Here is a 20,671-nt window from a genome sequence, read left to right as displayed (position 1 = left end):
AAGAGATAGGACAGAAAATAGCTTTTCTAGTAGGAGATGTCCCCAGCCATGGCAGGGGAAGTTGGGACCAAGTGATCTTTAAAGTCCATTCCCATCCCTTAACATTCCCTTAACATTCCAATCCCTTAACATTCTATGATTCTTTGAATGTCACAATCCATATCAAAATTCACAGATAATGTATAAAATTATTTTTTGTTATAGAAACATACATTACTTTCTGCATTCTTTTTATTGACTGGGAGTTACAGCCATTAATATCTGGATACAGTATGATCTCTGTTTAAAACTGACCTAACTGGTGTGTTAGCCTTCCTAGAAATCTCTCCCAGATTCAAAGTTCAACCTTATTTCTTGGATTTTTGCATAAAAATGGATCTTGACCTTTGCCTATGGCAATTAGTATTATCTTTTTGGTTTAAACATTTACCAGATACACATATGAAACAACAACACAGTGAAAACATTTGCTCAGCATGTCTTAGAGCTATTTATTTTACATCCTTTCCTTACAGTTTTCAGTAACAATGCTTGTGTGACTAAATATAATAATAATTTAAATTTAGTTTATTTTTTTTTTAATTACAAGGCTGGAAATCAATGTTTGTTTTAGGGTCACTTCAATTAATAATTTATAATCCAAATAATATACTTATCCCAATATTTATTTTCAATCTATTTAAACCCCCAAAATGTAATGAATGTTGTTTGTAGGAACTCCATTGTCACTGTTGCTTGGTGTGCAGAAGAGGGATAGCTTGGAGAATCCACCTTTTCAGAGGTTCTTACCAGAAAGGGAGAGTGAGATTTTCATCTTTTGGGCTACTATTTGTTTGGCAACATCGACATCATTAAAGAGGGCTTCTGTTGGCTGCATTGCTTGGAATACCTGCAAATTTCTATTAAGAGAGATGACAGTGTCAAAATGCTTGACATACACCTACAAAATACTGTGTATTTAGTAGAAATGGAGTTCAAACAGTTTTTTAGCAAATATACTGGCAACAGTTTCAGGAGAAACTAGTATCAAGGTTTAAAAAATAAAATTTCACGTCCTGTCTCTAAATTGAAATTAGATTTCCAAACTGAAGCAGGACTATTCAACCCCTTATACTTATAAATAAAATATTTATTGATTGAGAGTGCTGGTCTTTTATTCTAAATATTCCTTTCTTCTTCCACATATTTTTTCCTCCTTGCTGATAAGCTGCTGCAATAAACTTCAAGGGACAAGATGGCTTGCTTGCTTTTTGATTTAAGCATCTAACAGAAAGACCTTTTAAAAAAATAGCTACACTGATTGATTCACCCAACATACCTCTGTGTTTGTAGAACACTTTTTTTGTTCTGAGTCTACAAACCTTCTTTTGAATGAATACTAGTAAAGCAAAAGTGTTTGCTTTTGCTACATTTTAGCTGCATTGTTTCTTTGTACTGCCCATCAAAGATGAAGTATTAGTACATTAAACATTATTATGTATTAGTACATTAAACATTTTACATTACAGTATTAGTACATTAACAAATGTACTAATACTGTAATTTACATTACAGTATTAGTACATTTACAGCATTAGTACATTAAACATTTTAGCTGCATTGTTTCTTTGTACTGCCCATCAAAGATGAAGTATTAGTACATTAAACATTATTTCTTCTTTCATTTTACAGGTGATCTGCTTTTTTTTTTTTTTTTTTTTTTTGTTCCTATCTCTAATATACTAATTGATAACTGTGTGCTAAATTTTGCAGTCTGGGAGGGAATAGGAGCACATAAAAGATGTGAACTCAATCCTTCTTGATTATTCTTGAGGCTTTATATAGGTACATGTTTTGGGGCTATTCTGCATTTTGTGGATACAGTAAAGATTAGGTGGAACAGGACTGCCTTAGGAATCAGTCTGTGTTTATTTTGGTACTATAGAGGCTTTTAATTCAGACTATGCACAATTCTGTCTTATTTTATGAGATTATTTCTTTGAAGGCATCTTATTAATTTGGCTTTAACAAGAAGCATACTTTGCCAACATTTTTTTGCTCAGCACTATTGAGCCATTGCTTTCTTTTTCTAATCCTAGAAGTTGTAGCTAATGCAGATATTACCTTTCTGATGATTCAAGATTGTTCTCAATATCACATCCATGAACTTTTTGTAGTCTTTTTTTGAATGCTAGGCCAAGACTAACCAGATCTCAGAGGAAAATTAATAAGTTATTCCTAATTAATTCTTCCTAGGAAATTATTTCTCAGGAAATTATTTCTTAGGAAATTATTCCTGGCATTAATTTTGTTTTTTCTTGAGTCAGTCCTCTTTTGTCCTTTGCCACCTTAAGCTGTTTTTTTCTCTCATTTATTCATGCCCTTGTTCAAATGAAAATGATGAAATTCATATAAAATAACATATGTTTTTGGTTTTTTTGAGTGTAATCTTTATAGTAAAGAGAGCCTGCTGTTCTCATGATCTTTAGCCACTCAGTTGTTCTGTGTCTGTATTACAGGGCTTTTCCCTCTAACACCAGTATAAATCACAAGGTGCTGGTGTTAATAATGCCACAGTCAGGATAAATCTAACATTTCTAGCATTCTTTCTGAATTCTTGACTAGGCTTTTAGCTAATGATATGTCAGCATAAACCGTGCAGAAGTCAATAGTCGGTCGCCTAGATCACCGTGGACTGGGCCCAAAGTATTATGTGATTTAAAGCATGTTATTTTTTCTGCAAAAATGATTTTATGTGCTATTGATTTTAGAGTTATACTGCTGTTTGGGTCCCTCTTCTCTTTATACTCCTTTTCTAGAGCAGTCTTCAAGGACATCGTGAACACCCTGAATCTGGAGGGCAAGCCATAGCTTGCGATGTACTTGTGCCAGTAGCAGCATCTGCTGTTTGCTATTTTCTTTGGACTCAGATTTGAGATGGCAGAAATTTGCACATGGTAATATCTTTGGATACTGGCTTCTGAAAAATGTGTCCCTTGGGTTTTGAACATGTGGTTATGTTCTGCCATGTGACGGTTTTCTTTAGAAATGTGGGACTCCTGCATTTGATCAAGGTTCAATTCTGATATGAACCCTGTTCTGTATTTGAGTTTCCCTCTCTGTATTTGTTTCACAACAACAGAGCTCTAGTGACTTCAGCAGAGGCATGTAGTATCTTGGATAGTAATATAGTACATGCAAGTATCTTCTTCCTTTCTCCCTTTCTCCCTTCCTGTCTCCTTCCTGTCTCCCTTCCTGTCTCCCTCCCTCCCTCCCTCCCTCCTTCCTCCCTTCCTTCCCTCCTTCCTCCCTCCCTCCCTCCCTCCCTCCTTCCCTCCTTCCTTCCTTCCTTCCTGCCTTCCTTCCTTCCTTCCTTCCTTCCTTCCTTCCTTCCTTCCTTCCTTCCTTCCTTCCTTCCTTCCTTCCTTCCTTCCTTCCTTCCTTCCCTTCCTTCCTTCCTTCCTTCCTCCTTCCTTCCTTCCTTCCTTCCTTCCTTCCTTCCTTCCTTCCTTCCTTCCTTCCTTCCTTCCTTCCTTCCTTCCTTCCTTCCTTCCTTCCTTCCTTCCTTCCTTCCTTCCTTCTTCCTTCCTTCCTTCCTTCTTCCTTCCTTCCTTCCTTCCTTCCTTCCTTCCTCTCCTTCCTTCCTTCCTTCCTTCCTTCCTTCCTTCCTTCCTTCCTTCCTTCCTTCCTTCCTCCTTCCTTCCTTCCTTCCTTCCTCCTTCCTCCCTTCCTCCCTTCCTCCCTTCCTCCCTTCCTCCCTTCCTCCCTTCCTCCTTCCTCCCTTCCTCCCTTCCTCCCTTCCTCCCTTCCTCCCTTCCTCCTTCCTCCCTTCCTCCCTTCCTCCCTTCCTCCCTTCCTCCCTTCCTCCCTTCCTCCCTTCCTCCCTTCCTCCCTTCCTCCCTTCCTCCCTTCCTCCCTTCCCCTTCCTCCCTTCCTCCCTTCCTCCCTTCCTCCCTTCCTTCCTTCCTCCCTTCCTTCCTTCCTCCCTTCCTTCCTTCCTTCCTCCCTCCCTTCCTTCCTCCCTCCCTCCCTTCCTCCCTCCCTCCCTTCCTCCCTCCCTCCCTTCCTCCCTCCCTCCCTTCCTCCCTCCCTTCCTCCCTCCCTCCCTTCCTCCCTTCCTTCCTTCCTCCCTCCCTTCCTCCCTCCCTCCCTTCCTCCCTCCCTCCCTCCCTTCCTTCCTTCCTTCCTTCCTTCCTTCCTTCCTTCCTTCCTTCCTTCCTTCCTTCCTTCCTTCCTTCCTTCCTTCCTTCCTTCCTTCCTTCCTTCCTTCCTTCCTTCCTTCCTTCCTTCCTTCCTTCCTTCCTTCCTTCCTTCCTTCCTTCCTTCCTTCCTTCCTTCCTTCCTTCCTTCCTTCCTTCCTTCCTTCCTTCCTTCCTTCCTTCCTTCCTTCCTTCCTTCCTTCCTTCCTTCCTTCCTTCCTTCCTTCCTTCCTTCCTTCCTTCCTTCCTTCCTTCCTTCCTTCCTTCCTTCCTTCCTTCCTTCCTTCCTTCCTTCCTTCCTTCCTTCCTTCCTTCCTTCCTTCCTTCCTTCCTTCCTTCCTTCCTTCCTTCCTTCCTTCCTTCCTTCCTTCCTTCCTTCCTTCCTTCCTTCCTTCCTTCCTTCCTTCCTTCCTTCCTTCCTTCCTTCCTTCCTTCCTTCCTTCCTTCCTTCCTTCCTTCCTTCCTTCCTTCCTTCCTTCCTTCCTTCCTTCCTTCCTTCCTTCCTTCCTTCCTCCCTCCCTCCCTCCCTCCCTCCCTCCCTCCCTCCCTCCCTTCCTCCCTCCCTTCCTTCCTTCCTTCCTTCCTTCCTTCCTTCCTTCCTCCCTCCCTCCCTCCCTCCCTCCCTCCCTCCCTTCCTCCCTCCCTCCCTTCCTTCCTTCCTCCCTTCCTCCCTTCCTCCCTTCCTCCCTTCCTCCCTTCCTCCCTTCCTCCCTTCCTCCCTTCCTCCCTTCCTCCCTTTCCAGCAAGCAAGCATTGCATCTGTCTGGTTGCGTAGACCTGTGCAGATGAAGTGGAATCAGTGAACCAATCCTGATTTACAACAGTTTTAAATGCACTCCAGACCTGAGGATAAGACATAAAAATTCTATGTTGCAGAGATTTGGAACCCACAAAACATCTAATCTTAACTGTGTAATGTAGCCTGTATTCAACCAGGTTATCACAGTGCTGAGGGCAGCAACTTCTGTTAGTTCAAAGGTCATTATTCTCAGTTTAAGGACACATGAACTTCTCTGACTCCTTCAAGAAACAGAACACACAATGAAGCAAATGAAATGAAGTAAAATATAAGAGGAAAGAGAAGCTGTGTATGGAATATTAAGAACAAAGAACAGATCCTATTCTGGTTTACACCTTTTCACTGATTTTCAGAAGCACTATATGGTTATGCAAGGATGTATGTAATGGAAAATGGCTTTGAGCTGTTCAAAAGAAGCAGCAAAAATTAATGTGCATCTCTGCATGCTAAACATAAACTTGCCAGTCTCATTGCTCTATCTTCTGCAGGGGTGACGAGGATAAATGGTTTAAATTCTCAGCATACCTCACTTTATTAATTAGACATGTTTTTCACATCAGGGTGCCTGCTTCTTTGCCTTCATTTCCTTCTTGTTTTCATGCTTCCTCATGCTGGGTTACATTATAGACTGAGAACAGACTTATATAAAATCATACTGTAACAGTCAGTAAAAATATTGTCTATTGCCTGGGTATACCTGGGTATATTTTACAAAAGCTGCTGACAAATAGGCAAAAATGGTTTGAGAATGAAAAAATAAGGCCAGATATAAATATAAGTGGAGCATGCTCCTGCAGGCAGTTCCTCAGCCAGGGAAGTTTGAGTGAAAAAATGGTAAAGGCTTCCTCTCTCTTATTCATACCTTATGAGAAGTTTCTTTAATGAACGTTCTTTTGTGTAGCCAAAGCAATATTCATTTGCCATTTGTTTATGGTTTAATACTAATGCATCAAGATGAGAATTGAATGAGGAATAAGGTTAAATGAGAGGCGTGATCTGACATAGGAACTACAGGGTTGATGAGTGTCTCAGAAAGCTGAATGGAAGGAAATATTTTTACAATAGATCTTGTAAATAACAACAGAAATGAACTGATCACATTTTGGTTTAATGGTACATTTAACTAATTCTGAATTACAGGGGAACTCTTTTGGAAGTATTTCTCATAGCAGCAATTAATACCAAATGAATTAATTGGGATCAGTATTATTGCAGTGAATAATTGCAAATAAATTAATATAATTACAAGGAAATAAAAGTGTTAGCAATTTAATTTTTACATTTAATTCTTCATTGCCAAGATCCTATCTTTTCTCTCTTGCAATCAGGTCTCTCTGCTCACTCCTCCTTATCTCACTGCTTACGTAGAGTTTGTAATTCTGGTGGTGCACATGTCAGGTGTATTGTAATTCCCAGGGGGTTTTGCTCATTTGTACCTGTCTGTGCATATCTCTAGACTTCTAATGTGGTATCAGAGATGTCCTCATAAATCTTAGGGGACTGATTGACTATCAGTGATTTTGCTGAATTTTACAGAGGAGAAAGAGACTGTAAAACTTGCCCATGGCTGTATTTGAGTATGTGACTAATGGTTTCAGCCCAACAGTCTTTTTTCCTATCTCCACTCATTTTTGCTGACATAAGTCTAAAGTAACTTGTTCAAGGTCAGTGTAATTACATCAATATAGAATTAGGGTAAATAAGAGAAGAACCAGGTTTCCATGTGTGTTTCTCCTAGAAAAGCTCTTAGGATTTGATGGTCAAGTCAGCAAGCTGGGGAATAATTTTCCTTATTTTGTAAATGCAATTAAAAAACAAGGTAAATTTGTTTTGACTTTTCCAGTCATATTTCCTCCAATCTAAAGTGAATAAATCAGATAAGGAGGATTCCTCTGCCTATGTGATTATACAACTCATATTTGTAAATTTGAAGGAAGAATAGAGAAGAAGTATTTTGGAGTCTGATGGGGAACCCTTATTTGATAAAGCAAGGAGAGGACTATGACCTATGTTACTTGAAAAGCCCTTATTAAAGGTAACAGGATTATTTAAGCTTTAGCTTCCTAAGTGTGGGTATTTAAGCCTAGTGGAGAAGCTAGCCAAAGGTTCTATTCATTTTTTGTAGTATTTGAGGAGGTTTCTGGTTTTAGAAAGAAATGTTGAGATTTCTCTGTGAATGTCATGGGAAACATCAAGGGAACTTGCTTTTTCAGTCTCTCCAATTAGATATAATTTCAGAAACAGGCTTTCTTAGAAGGATCAGGATGTTAGTGCTTGGGTGAAATCACTTTAATGAAAGGTGAGTAGGGCAGTTCCTGTATTTAGGAACAGTATAATCCATCCAGCATGCAGTATAAAACACACTGGGTACATTTTATTATTTCGTCTTGATGATACCTGATGAGCCTAGCCTGTGATAGGTGAGTATGGGCTACCACATGTCAGAGGAGACATCTGCAGTCCTTCCCATGCAGCTTTGGAGGAATGGACTGCAGCATGTGCCACCACAGTAGATACCACAAAGACTGTGTTTTTTACTGATAGATTTTATATCTGCAGATTGCAGGAAGGCTCTCCTGGGTCTCAAATTTCCATGAATGGTGAAGAATGTTCTTTAAACTTCCATTCTGCTATAATCCTTAAGAATGCACAATACTTTCTAACTATTAAGCCCTATTGCAAGAGTCACTTTTGGCTTCAAAGTATGGTTTGTGAGTTTGCAGGTGTTTAGCTCCACTGAAATCACTTTGTCTGTTTGTGCATTTGTCACCAGTCTTGCTTTATCAGAAGGAAAAACTGGCCATAAGAGAGAGCTGAGAGGCTTTTTATTGAAAAAAAAGAAAGTGCTGAACATACCCCATGACTTCAATATAGAATCCTTTGTGAATTCTAGTCCCCATTTTTAAGCTATACAGGTAATTGGTGCCTGGCAGCTCATTCCGTTGTATTTCTTTGGCTTAGCTTTGTGTTAATTACCTACATTTACTCATTTGGAGGCAAAGCTGCATGTGGTTTGGCAGGCACATGTTTCCTAAAGAGACTTTCATGTATGCTTTTCTGCCTGCACTGGAAGCTGCATTTAGTCTACTGTAATTCAAAATGTTATTGTTTGCTTTTAGTCAGATAAACAAATATTATGATAATGAAAAGTCCATGAACAAATGGTGACAACAGCAGAGCGCTAAACATAAGAATTAATTAGCAAGAACAGTCAACTATCCCAGATGTCTGATGTAAATTTGAAGAGACAACTTGAAATATTTAAGGCATTCAAAACACCACTTAGGAGGGTGAAAAACACCCATACACTTTAACATCTAAATTACAAATGTGATCTCTCTCTTAGTTACTGGCTTATAAATGAATGATACCAAGACTTACATGCCTACAGCTCATCAGTTGCAATAAAAAGACTGTTCCTTTGCCAGTTTTCTGACCATATGTTTCTTCCCAATGCTGAATTTTTTGTCAGAATAGGCCAGGAGCCAATGGGTGGAGGAAGGATTCCTCTCATTGTCAGTAGCTCAGACCTGTACATGTTGCACCAATTTGTAGTATCTTATTTTGTAAAGTGGACCCAGAACTCATAAAGTGTCATGCTGAAGCACAAGCATTTCCATTATGTCTGTGTTTTTCCCCCATTTCTTTTACCACAATCTTTTCTGTGGTACAACTGCTGTACTCATCTGGTCTCACTTTGCTGAGGTTTCAAGGACACATTCATAAGCCAGATAAAGAGTGAGGTCCTGCTGTGTCTGTTGGGGTCCAGGCATCTCAAACAGTGATTTACCTCTGATATGTCCTGTGCTGGAATTTTATTTGGTTTAAGTAGCAAGTAAAGTTGCTTAGAGGCTTCAGTTGTCCTTGGTCAGCTTGAATCTGTGTTTTAGCTAGTGAACCTGTGCTGGTACAAAAAATTCTCTGTAAATATCCTCTCAGCTGCCAACCTTGGCAGGAAGTGTCCCTGGGGTTTCCAGAGTTCCTGGTAGATATTGATAGACTGTGGCTTAGCTACCTACTTAGGAAAGGAGGCAAACTAGATTCCCTATTGCAAACTTTGCCATAACCATATGTAGCTGAGTTACAGCCAACAAAGGTATCCTCAGATGTACTGGGATACAGGGGAAGAGCTGCTGTATTTTTTTCTTCTTTCATTGCTATTAGACCAAGGCTAACTACAACTTGTTCCTAAAGAAAAACTGTTCAGAGGTGTTCTACCCATCTCAAGTATCACCCTAGGAATTTGTTTAAAAATCTTTCCTCTCTTAGTTAAGCAGATCACATCATGGCAGGAGTTCGGTTCTGAATCCAGATAAAGATTAATGTGAGGTTTAACTTCACTGGAAATGAGAATTGTCCCTGTGTGCTGAATGAGATTTGTAAAATGAGAAAATACTCACTAAAGCAGAGAATTGGCATATTTTCAAATTAAGATCACAGTGAAAATGAATTCAGTGCACTATGGTTAATTAACTAACTGGAAAGGTATGAGAAATTCTATCTCCAATGACTAACACACTCTGCCTTTTGATCTCAGTGCAACAGGAAGGAAGGCAGAGCTATTGAATGTCTTAAAAATGTTGATTTTGTATACTCAGTGAAGGTTTCCCAGAGTTGCAAATATTTAGAGTGAGAATATATTCTTGTGCAGTCATTTTTCCATGACAACATTATCTCCATTTAGAAAGACTGTCTTTCTCTGTTCTTGCTCCATCTTCAAAATAACCATTTGAGTGCCATTTTTTTTTTTTTGCATAATAGCCATCACCTGTACTAAAAGGAAAAAGGCAGTGTAGCAGTGGCAGGCTCTTCCTTCTCCTAAGAAAATTTCAAGTCCATTTCAAATGGACTCAGTTTTTTCCAATTTCTATTTCATGTATTAATGTTGCACCTTTTCTTTTTTTCCTTTATCCTCCTCCCCCTTATTTTTTCCCTTCCTAGCTATTTTATCAGTTTTCCCCCTTCTCACAGCACTGGGCAATTTCCGCCCAGGGAAGCCTGGCAATGTGCAGTAAGGGAGGGAAATCCTTAATACACATCTGTCACCTTCACGGGACTGAGCACAACTTCTGCAGGAGAGACTTCTTGTGTCTTAGCAAAAGCCTGCTTTTACAGGCTTCTGCTACGCTTATGACATCAAAAGGTGGCTGGTTCCTGCCCTGTAACAGTGTTTTAGGGATAAAATTCTATCTGGAAACATAGTAGTTATGTGAGGGAGAAGCATGAAAAGGGCAACACAGTTGCATAAGAAAGTGACAAGGCAGCTGGCCTGTGCCACGAATTTTGACTTACATAACAACCTGAACGGCTTAGATGCATTAATCTAGTGGTCATGCCACTTCCTTCACCCCATTTCTTTTCTCTGCAGGCAAGCCTGATTATTCCCTTGTCAATAACCTGAGGCAAGGGAAGAAAAGGCAGGGTCATTGGGAAGGAATGAAACGGGGCTGAAAAGCAAAGCAGGTCCTAGAGAGAGAATATAGCCATGAATGTGATAAGGGATACATGAGAGGAATTTTTTTTAAAGAAAGAAAATGGAAAGAAAGAAGTGATATAATGAGGATTACAGAAAATGAAAGTGAATACAAGAACAGAAAAAATTATAGCCTTTTAAGACATTTTATTTTCTTCTGTTTTTTGGCAGTCATCCTTGTAAGGAAGGTGATCAGCTCAGATGCCTAATTTCTGATGACTATTTCTCTGCTGTGGAGATTGCCTTTAAACAGCTGGCACTGTTTGCTCTTTTGAGTTAGTATCTTAATGACATAACCACTTATATTCTGGTTTTCACTGTTGGTCTTTCTTCCCTTGACAGTCCTAACAAGACTCCAAAATGACAGTATTAAAGTGGTGTAGCATGGAATTACTTTAAGATAAAAAACTTAAAACCTTACCAAGTGTAAGGTTATAGGTGCTAGTAGGAGCAACTTCAGGAGGTAGATTCTGAATACAATGTTTATAAGAATCTATAATAAATTAAAAATCTATTAAAAAGCATTGGAGTTGTTACTTCACAGATTTTTACCACAAGTCTCATAGCTGAATAAAAAGGCTTAAAGATATGAAATAAGTGAAGGCCCTACTGTGAAGCTGGCAGCCTAGAAAGAAAATACATCTCACAGTTGTAATTCACAGAGAAATAGTTATTTTTATATACATCTTTATATTTTTAGGACACTTGATTTTGAACAATAATATTGGCAATACAGGGTGTGGTAGCCAGGACAGGTACCAAAAAAAAAAAAAAAAAAAAAAAAAAAAAAAAATTCAGGAATTTGGTTTGGAGTTAATAGTTCGTTACCTGGGTCATACATGTTTGTGTTGTGTTAGAAGTTCAGAAATGCTCCAAGCCCATCCTCTACCCATCTTCCCTTCCCTTGATCCTTCTGGGAGGTTTATGTATTCAGCATTTCTCCTGGTTGAGGAAGATCTTTATCTTAAGTGTTATAATCCACCTTGCCGGTCAGAAGAGGCTACTGCTATAAATGTAGATGAGCCTTGAGAAAGTGTGGTCAGGCCATTGAAGCTTTTTGTACTGCACTTAATGCAGAAGAGAAATTAGAGGAAGCCACGTCAGTAAGATGTAAGTATTGTTCCTATACCGCTCCATTTTTGGGCTGATAGAGGACAGCAAAAAATATTGCCAGGGAATACTTTTCCTCACACAACCAATTACTTGTAGCAACACCTGTGAATTTCTTCAGTCCAGCAGACAGCCAATGAAAGGATGTAGACCCAGTGCTTGATTTCTAAATAGTTCAAACACCTTTAATCCCCTGAGTTTACAGCAAATACTTGTTTTATTCTACTTTACTTTGCTATCTCTTATTTGAAGGAGCAACCTTCACTTTGTTCCTCATCACTTCTCTGCCCCACAGGACATGGTGCCAAAAGTATTGATAAACTCCAGTGTTACCATCACTCTCTTCTAGCTACAGCAGTGTCAAAAGTCAAGTTTTGCAACTGCTTTATGCATATACACTTTTTATCTCCCATTCCTTTACATCTTGTATTACAGGAAGCATTGCTGTTTATTCCCCCACCCCCCCTCTCCCTTTCCTGAAAAGGAGAAAGTATGGCTGTAATAAACAAGTTCTGACTCTCTTCTTCTGAAATCTCTTTTCCACTGAGGGGGCTCAGCTGTTCATTATTGAATGTTCTTAATTTTGGATATGTGTTTGACTTACATAACTCAAGTCTCATTCTTTCTCACCTCTGTTTATGTAGAGGAAAATAATATAAAAGAGGTTGGAGGAGAAAACAAGAGATATCTTTAACCAATCGTCTACCAAAATTAAAATCTGTTAAAATTCATATTTTAGTAGGTAATTAATCAGCAAGATCTCTCTTTCAGTGATGGCTGTGGTGTTTGTTTTACTCAGAGAAAGTGGTGTGTGGGAAGCACAGAAACAACCAAAAGCCAAATGTGAAACTGAAAGAGGATCAAAGTGGTAAAATGGCTCACAGCATAGACTGTGTCCTCTGTAACTGCTGAAGCTCTTGCTTGGAAGAAAAATTATCCCTGTTTGCCCTGATACGAACCCATACATGAGGGAAAAAAAGGCTTTGGCAGATATACTCCGGAATTTTTGATAATTTGTTTAATTTTTCTGTATGTCTGTTACATTATATTAGGAAGTGGGACAACCATTCTTCTCAACCCACTGAGTTTTGAAATCACTGCTATTTGTAAAACATGGGGAGATCCTTAATTGGAAGGATCAAACATTTCCTCAATTGGAAAAATCAAACATCTTGAATAAGTAATTTTGTACTGGGCAAAATGGTCTTAATGGCCTTGGATTTATAGCGAGCTTTAATCTGCTCCCAGGTGACCACTAATCCTGGAGAAACATTCAATTTTTTCAACAATTGGTTGCTTTAGTAATGAATATTTCTAATGAGAGTATAGAAGCTGATCACAATCTATATATAGCACAAAACACCTAGTGATCTACTTCAAGTCTTGATATTGTTAGCATTCATAGTTTATAAATGTTGTCTGCTTGCAGTCTATTTATTAACTTCTCTAACATCACAATGGAAAACACATTGGATGAGAGCAAAGGAGAACTCTTGTAAGCTAACTGAATGCATGCTAAATCTGAGCACAGGTAGCAGACTTCGAGATGGTCCCAATCAAGCAAAAGAGATGTATTTACTCCAAACTTACCTGGGGTTTGTGCGAAGAGGTTTGAGCCCTGTTTGCTTTACTCAAAGACCTCCAAATTCATGAAAATTCCGAAGTGTTTCTGTTGTCATAACATGCCTGACTTACCTTTGAATAGGAAATTTGTCACAGAATGATAGAGCATATTGCTGGTTTTTGGCACTTTAGGGAGGAGATAAGGTGTAAATGATGTTGTCAGAAATGTGGTAGAAGTAATTGCCTACAATGAGTTCAGGCTTATTATTCACAACAAGTCAGTCTTTTTAGAGACATCTGCCATCAATACTCATTAAAAACATCAGACCTTTATACTGCTCCTAGAGCAAGGATTAAAAAAATTAAATGAGATAAATTTAATCCCCAAACCTGCCACATACTTAAATGCATCTACTTGCATAAACACTCTGAACATTCACTGAAAGCCTTCCAGTTCTGATTTTTCTGATGATATACTGTTGTGCTGAGGTTTCTAAAATGAATTAAGTGCTACATTTGTAACTACTCTTATTGGAAAACACATCACTTTTATTAATGACTTCTGCAGAGTGTGTAAAATTCCGTAAGTATATCTAGTTTTCAGGTTAATCATAATGAGATTGCATAGGTTCAAATGATGTAATTTTTCAACTTCCTTGAAAGTCAAGAATGCAACTGCTTGAATTGACTCAGATAATAAACACTATTCATACAACTTTATATCTTAAAAGTCTCTTTTGGTGCTCTGCTATTAAAATATTATGAAAAATTAAAGAACTCTGATTAAATATGCCTGCATGGATAAATTTACATTAATGAGAGATTATTAATTATGAGTTAATACCCTGTTCAGAAAAAGTATTTAAGGTGGCATAATGAACAGGGTGTGATGATAATCCAGCAACAGTTCTCTGTTGAGAAAATCAAAAGCCAGACACAAAGTGCCATTATGCATTTTGGAGCTATGCTGATAAAAAACACAATTCTGAACTCCCACACAGCTGTGCTCTCCTTGCACCACAAGATGTCACTATGTAACCCAGGATGATTTCTGGCTTTTAAAAATTTTAAAAAGATTTTTAAATCTAAACTCAGAAACAGGTTTATTTCTTTTTCTGTGTTCTCAGGAAGAAAATAAATCTTGTAGGATAGCCTATATTGAATACTCATCATGCGTTTTAAATAAATCTAAGGGTATAGGACTGCCAGAATTTTGAGAACAATCTCCTTCATTTAAAAGACTGTGTAAAAATCTTGCCAACAGTCCTTGTGAAACTGCTGATGATCCATAAGAAATCCAGGAGCATGTGTTTATGGCAACTGTTCTTAAGTGCCATTTTAAGGGTGTTATTCTGCTGTTCACTTTTCCTTCTCATGTTTCCACCAGGCAGTGTGGCTTTGTCATCTACTATCACAAATACACATGCAACTAGGTAGAAGTAAAGCTTGTAAGAGTATTAAGCTGTCAAAGAATTGCACCAGTTCTAAAAAATAGCAGCAATTTCCTGTACTCCATGCTACAATTAAGCAGTCATAATATGGCATCCTATAGATGCCAGCCCCAGAAATAATCAGATGAAAAGAAAATCACTGACAGTGGAGATCTCATTTTCTGTATTCCTGTTTTAGTAGAAAAAAATGTGTTTAAGTCTTTCTTTTTTTGATGTATTTCTTGGTAGGACTCTGATCTTTTACACTTCTGTCATATTTGGTCTGGGTTTTTTAACTTTTTTTTTTTCTGGGAGATTAGATAAGGACATGCTGTCTACACATATGCCTCTTTATGGCTGCTGCCTAAGTAAGTAAAGTGCTGTAACTTCAAGATAAGGCAAACACCACAGCCAGAAAACCTTGTGCAAATGTGTGGTAAGCACACACAAATGAACACTTCATCTTACCTTACCTTGGTGTTGGAATGAGAAATTCACATCTAAAATATATTTTAAGTGACTCTGCATTCAAAATATGTTTCTTTCTTCTGACCTGAGGCTGACTAAGGTGCACAGCATGAAAATTTAAGCCAGCCAAAAGTATTTATTTACAAGCCAAAGATAAATTATCGAACCCTGAGAGCAAGGACTGCTCTATTCAGTCATACATATCTTTGCTTAATTCAAATATCTAATGGAAAATTCTGTGATAGGCCCTTTCTCTGATGCTACACTCCAGCAACATCTCTACAGCAAAGGGAGCACAGAGATTGGCACTGAGGTCTTGCTGATCAGATCAGGGAAGAGATAAAGCTTAGCTGCTTCTTTTTAATTCTGTAATATTACATATACACCCAGGTTTTGTTAGGACCATGACTGACTACTCTTTCTCTCTCTTACATCTTAATTTGTTTCACTGCTTTTATACTGTTTTCTTTTGACTTTCATGAGGTAAAATCTTGCTCTTGGAGCCTCTGAAATATTCTTGCTGGCATCCTCCTGACACCATAGCCACAGTGTCCTGGATGGACATGGGAAGGTTCCCTCCATCCCTTAGTCTAATTCATCCTTGCTCCTGGCCTGATTGCACATTGCTGTCATGGCTGTATGATATGGCCTATTTCAATGCATCATTATTTCACTGTCCAGATTTTCCTAAATGCCATGTGTTGAGATAAAATAGCTGTGTGGTGCAGCTGGGGCACAGACTGTTCTGCCTAACAGTCAGTCAGACAGCTACATCCAACTCCCCAGGCATGCTGCTGTACAGAATAATAGAATATCCTGAGCTGGAAAGGACCCACAAGGATCATCAAATCCAGCTTCTGTCTCTGCACATGACAACCCTAAAAACCACCCCATGTGCCAGAGACAGGGTGTGTGTGTAGGGGAGGACATCCTTGAACAGGCCATGGCCTCACAGAGGTGCCTCACTGGCTGAGGACGATGGCTGTGGCTGCAGGATGCTGCCAGGTGAACAGAACTGTGCCACGGCAGAGGCAGCAAGGGAACCAGGATGGGCACAGCAACTCCAGCTGTGTTACTTGGAGAGAAGGGAAGTGTTGTCACCCAGGGTTTGAGGTGCTCCTTAGTCCTTGAGAAGAAGGACTGTTTGTGTATTCTATTTATTTATTCATTATGTATCCTGCCTGTGGTATGTATGGTCACTTTTTCATCAGGTAGGATGTTAGTAACTAGGCATGGAAAGGGAAGAAGACACCCAGATGGAAGAAAGCAGCATAAACTTGTTTTTACTGATATTTTTGGCTGAAAAGGATGGTATTGAAATACTCAGTCTCTCAAGGTAACTATCACAGCCGTGTCAGTTACCTCAGCATGTGCCATCAACATTGGTGTTTTAAATGCTGTTTATTGCTTCTTAAATCAATACTATTTTTAATGCTACTTAAGCATTCTCTTTCCCCCACTGCCTTGCAGTGCTCTGCTGATGGCATTGCTTACCCTGTCCTTGGAGGAGGGGACATTGAAAGGCTAACTGGCCTTTCCTGCAATGCAGAGAGTCAAGGAAGAATGCCAGGACAGAAGACCCACCAGGTATGGAGAAGCAAACTGGGGAACACTGTCAGTCTCTGACTTCAGACTTAGGTTATATTTGGACCCACTACACATGCTTGGTTTTGGAAAAGGCAACAACTTATAATTGCACTTACATCTGCAGAACAGATATTTGAGGAAAGAACAAAGATCAGGACACTGTTGTGGAAGTGCCTGAATGTGGTGAGGGCACAGAGGAGAGCTACAGACCCAAGTACAGAGTAAGAATACCTTTTTGGACTTCCAGAATAGTGTGTTTGGAACAATGCCTTCTCCATGTGAGAAGGGAAAGAAGCCTTGTACCCTCTCTCTGCATATCTTCCTTGTCTTTATGCGGGTTGTAATGAGACTGGAAAGAAGGACACACACTTTATTTCAAACTAGAGAGATTGGGAGTCTGCTTACATTTCATTTGTGGTTGCTGTCAGGAACCTGGTTGAACCCTTGTTGAACGAGCAAGGGATGATCTCTGTGCATTACTCTGCTGGTGAGGCAGGAACTGATGCATTGCTCAAGCTACTTTTCATGCTGGTGCCAAGGATAAACACTGTGAATACTTCTGCACTGCTAAAAATGGCACTTGATGCATATTTGACAGGATGAGAAGGTGCAGTAGAAAGCACATCTCTGTTGATTTATCAGTGGCTTGCACAATGACAACACCTAAGTACATAGATCCATGCCTCCAGGGAATGTACATCATAGAGTGCAAAACCAAAAGGACCTCCTGCAGACACCAAAGGAGCCATGGTTGGTGGCTTCTGATGGCCTCTGAGACAGGAGAGATTTCTGTCTCTACACATAAGCACAGCAAGTGTGGGTCCCTTCTAGAACACATTTGAAAACATCTTGATTGCTTTTGCTTTTAGGGACAGAAGTTCTCTGGGCATGATAAAGTGAAGGGCACATGGCCTCACAGACTGCTGTGACAAAAACAGGTACAGGGAACTAAATTTCTGTTCAGTCTGAAAGGGTGGAATAGAGAAATGGCATAAATGGTCCAACAAGAGAAAAAAAAATTATTTGGACCAGCTTCTAGTGTAGAGTGCTAATTATTACGAAAATGGGCATAATGGGGCCCATTCAGTAGTAAGAATCTCATGTGGAAGTTATTATACTGTGTGTATGACAAAACTGCAAACTACTGCTCTGACAAAGTTAGAGAAAAAAGAAAGGTTTTAATATGGTGAAATTATAATAATGGGAAGTTTTCAACCTTGAAGAGGGTTAGGATTTTTAATATGACCATTTAAAAGAATAATACTGTTCTCAGCAAACCTTTCTATTCAGAATGAATTACTTTGCTGGCACCTGATTGACAGAGATGTTTTTTTTGGTATCAGATACAACACACAGTACACAAGGACACATATTTTTTCACTGGAGAGCAGCAGATTATTGCCTGCACTGCTGTTTTTTAACATCACAACCTAAATTGCTTTTATGTTCTGAAAACAAAAAACAGGGAGGAGAAACAAAAGCTTTTGAAGGAAAAAAATAATTTTCCCATAACCCCCATTAACTGTAGAGGTCATTGAAACAAAATGAATGGGACTAGAAATCCACTAAAAGCTACAATACAAGGTACATTGAGACTGACAAGCCTTTCACCAAGTAGTTACAAATGGGACTAATTGTTTAAACCTGTTAGCCATTGCCAGAGCCTCTGATCCTTGAGTCAGCTATGGAGGCTATGGCAGAAATCAATAAGGCATTGCACACAGTGAACTGCTAGACCATATAGGTTGCCTGAAGGGAATTGCTCTGTTCCCTCTGGTCTGGTAAATGAAGGCAGGCAGCTGAATCTCAAGAAAAATTGAGAACACCAGCCTGCGGCAATTTGGGCAATGGTGAGGATAAGGGGAGGGAATATAAATCCAGCATGAGAGATTATAGGGTGGATTTCCATGCTGTGGTGAAGCTTGTTGTGGATGTCCAAACATCATCTGCATTAAGAAGCAAATGACCTGAGACTGCGACTTCTGTCTCAGAAGTAAGAAAAAGCTTGGCAGTACTGTCACTGGTATGAACAGTCTTTGATTTGTACCTCAGTTTCTCCATTGCAAGTTAATGGTAAAATTGCTAACTCACTGGAATTGTGAGTCACACAAACTCAAAGATAAGTTGACTTGGCACTCTTCAAGTCAATTAGCAAACTACATATAAACTACAGCTGCTACGGAAAGGGGACATCCCCTAAGGCAAAATTCTGAACTGTTGGAGAAATTCATTCCCATTGGCACATTTTGAAAGGCTCCTGTTACTTTGATCAGATGCTTTCAGGTGGAGTACTACAAGGTTTCAATTAAATTAAGCATGTTTTTGCAACAATTTTAGACATGCTACAAATTGTGAGCTGTGAAAGAGAAATGTTGGTACTTGCACACCAACTGACTTTGAAAGACAGAGAAGTGCCATTGCTAGACCTGGTGGTCCCCTTGCCATTAGAGTTGGCTGTAGCCTCCATTTCTGTCCAGTGTTGCACAAAACATTGGCATGTGTGCTACACCTCTGACTGAGTTTTAAAAAGGCATCTCTTGTCTCATATGGTCTCTCCACTGCTCTTTAGCTTTTGTTCTCTCCCTTCCAGAAGTTTAATAATGCAGTGCTACATGGCAGCTGGCTGACCAACCCTCAGTTATTCTTCCAGACTGCTCACTCCCTTTCACCTCTCCTTTGTCTGTCCAAGACAACTGAAAATTATTCACACAATTTGTTTCAGTTTTTTGTCTGATTATTGTTGGGGAAAGACTAGTTCCAGAATACTCAATAGCTTGGCAGTCAAAGAACTTCACAGTTTAAGGGAGAATTGAAAATGAAGATGCTTTTCTGATTCAGAAAGTGTGTGGATGAACATATGCTATTCCAGATCCAGGCTGAAGTAGAGTAATTATCTATTCTGAAGAAGGTGTGCATATATGCTTGTGTGCTCATACATCTTTCCTGCTTGCTTTCTTGCTTCCTCTCTTTCTGGCTTTCTCTCTCTTTCTTCCTCTCTTTCTCTTCCTCTTTCTCTTTCTCCCTCCCCCCCCACCCCTTCTTTTTATATTTCTCTCTTTTTCTTCCACCACCCCTTTCTCTCTTGCCTTGCCTTTCTCGTTTTTCTCTACAGCTGTGTTTTCATACACAGTGGTGTAAAAAATTCAGAACATTTTTGTGAGTTAAAGACTGTCTCGTACAGGGATAGCCCCAATGATGTCTTTCCTGCTGGAAAATGTTCAAGTGCAGGAAAGGCAGAAAATGCCAAGGTTGTGAATTTATTGCTGTCACTGTTTTCATCTCTCTCTCATACACAGTGCATTTTGCCCAGGTTCTCACTACTCTGAAAATGACTATTGTTATAGTTGCTTGATTGCTTATAAAGAAAAAAGATGACAGCCTGTTAGAGGTCACTAAGAAGCTTTTTCTGAAAAAGATTTCCTAAATGATACAGTAAAAAGCATCTGGTGTGGTTAGAGAATGATGAAGAAAGTAAGTTTCAGCCAGATAGTGTGGCTTGTTTTAGTTCTTCATTGGCTGTGTAGGACATGACTAAGTTTTTCAAATTCCTCATCAGATTTGGGATAACATTCTAGCAAACCTATGTGCACCTGGAGAAAAACTGCAAGGTCAACTCAGGTAAGCTGAGAACCCTTATAATTTGATTTACAAGGAATTTCCTTAGTGAATGGCACCAGAGCCAACTAAATGCTATTATTGTCAAATGTGCATTATTTTGCACGGGAACTTGACAAGAAGGTTATTTCAGGTGTAATTGGTAAGGGTCAATCAATGTAATAGGATATTTACTGCAATGCACATGACTGGAGGGTTCTGCAGTAAGAAGTAGGCTGATTGTGCTAAACCCCAAGGCATCAGTTTTTTCTGATAGATAATGGTATGACTATGCTTCAAGAAATTGATAGTGTCCAGAAAGAGAAGGGTTTTTGAAAGTAGTTGTTTAGTCTTTTTTCCTTTCATTTGTTCTTGGACAGATTTACTCTAGAGGAAAAAGTACAATTATACAGTGCTATGGCAGGTTATTAACTCTAAATAAAACTTCTCATTTATCTAGCTTTACATG

At 39.2% G+C, this 20,671-nt stretch overlaps 1 protein-coding gene across 1 annotated transcript in view; it reads right to left on the bottom strand.

Annotated features, from left to right (window-relative positions):
• LOC137464710 (guanine nucleotide-binding protein G(q) subunit alpha-like) overlaps positions 1 to 20,671 on the bottom strand; it is a 469,877-nt gene that overhangs the window by 132,897 nt on the left and 316,309 nt on the right. The gene's annotated exons all lie outside the window — the stretch shown is intronic.

The sequence above is a fragment of the Anomalospiza imberbis genome, chromosome Z (assembly GCF_031753505.1).
Source record: "Anomalospiza imberbis isolate Cuckoo-Finch-1a 21T00152 chromosome Z, ASM3175350v1, whole genome shotgun sequence".
In the NCBI taxonomy this organism is placed as follows: Eukaryota; Metazoa; Chordata; class Aves; order Passeriformes; family Viduidae; genus Anomalospiza; species Anomalospiza imberbis.
The sequence above is the reverse complement of the archived record's forward strand: the minus strand, read 5'-3'. Positions and strand labels throughout refer to the sequence as shown.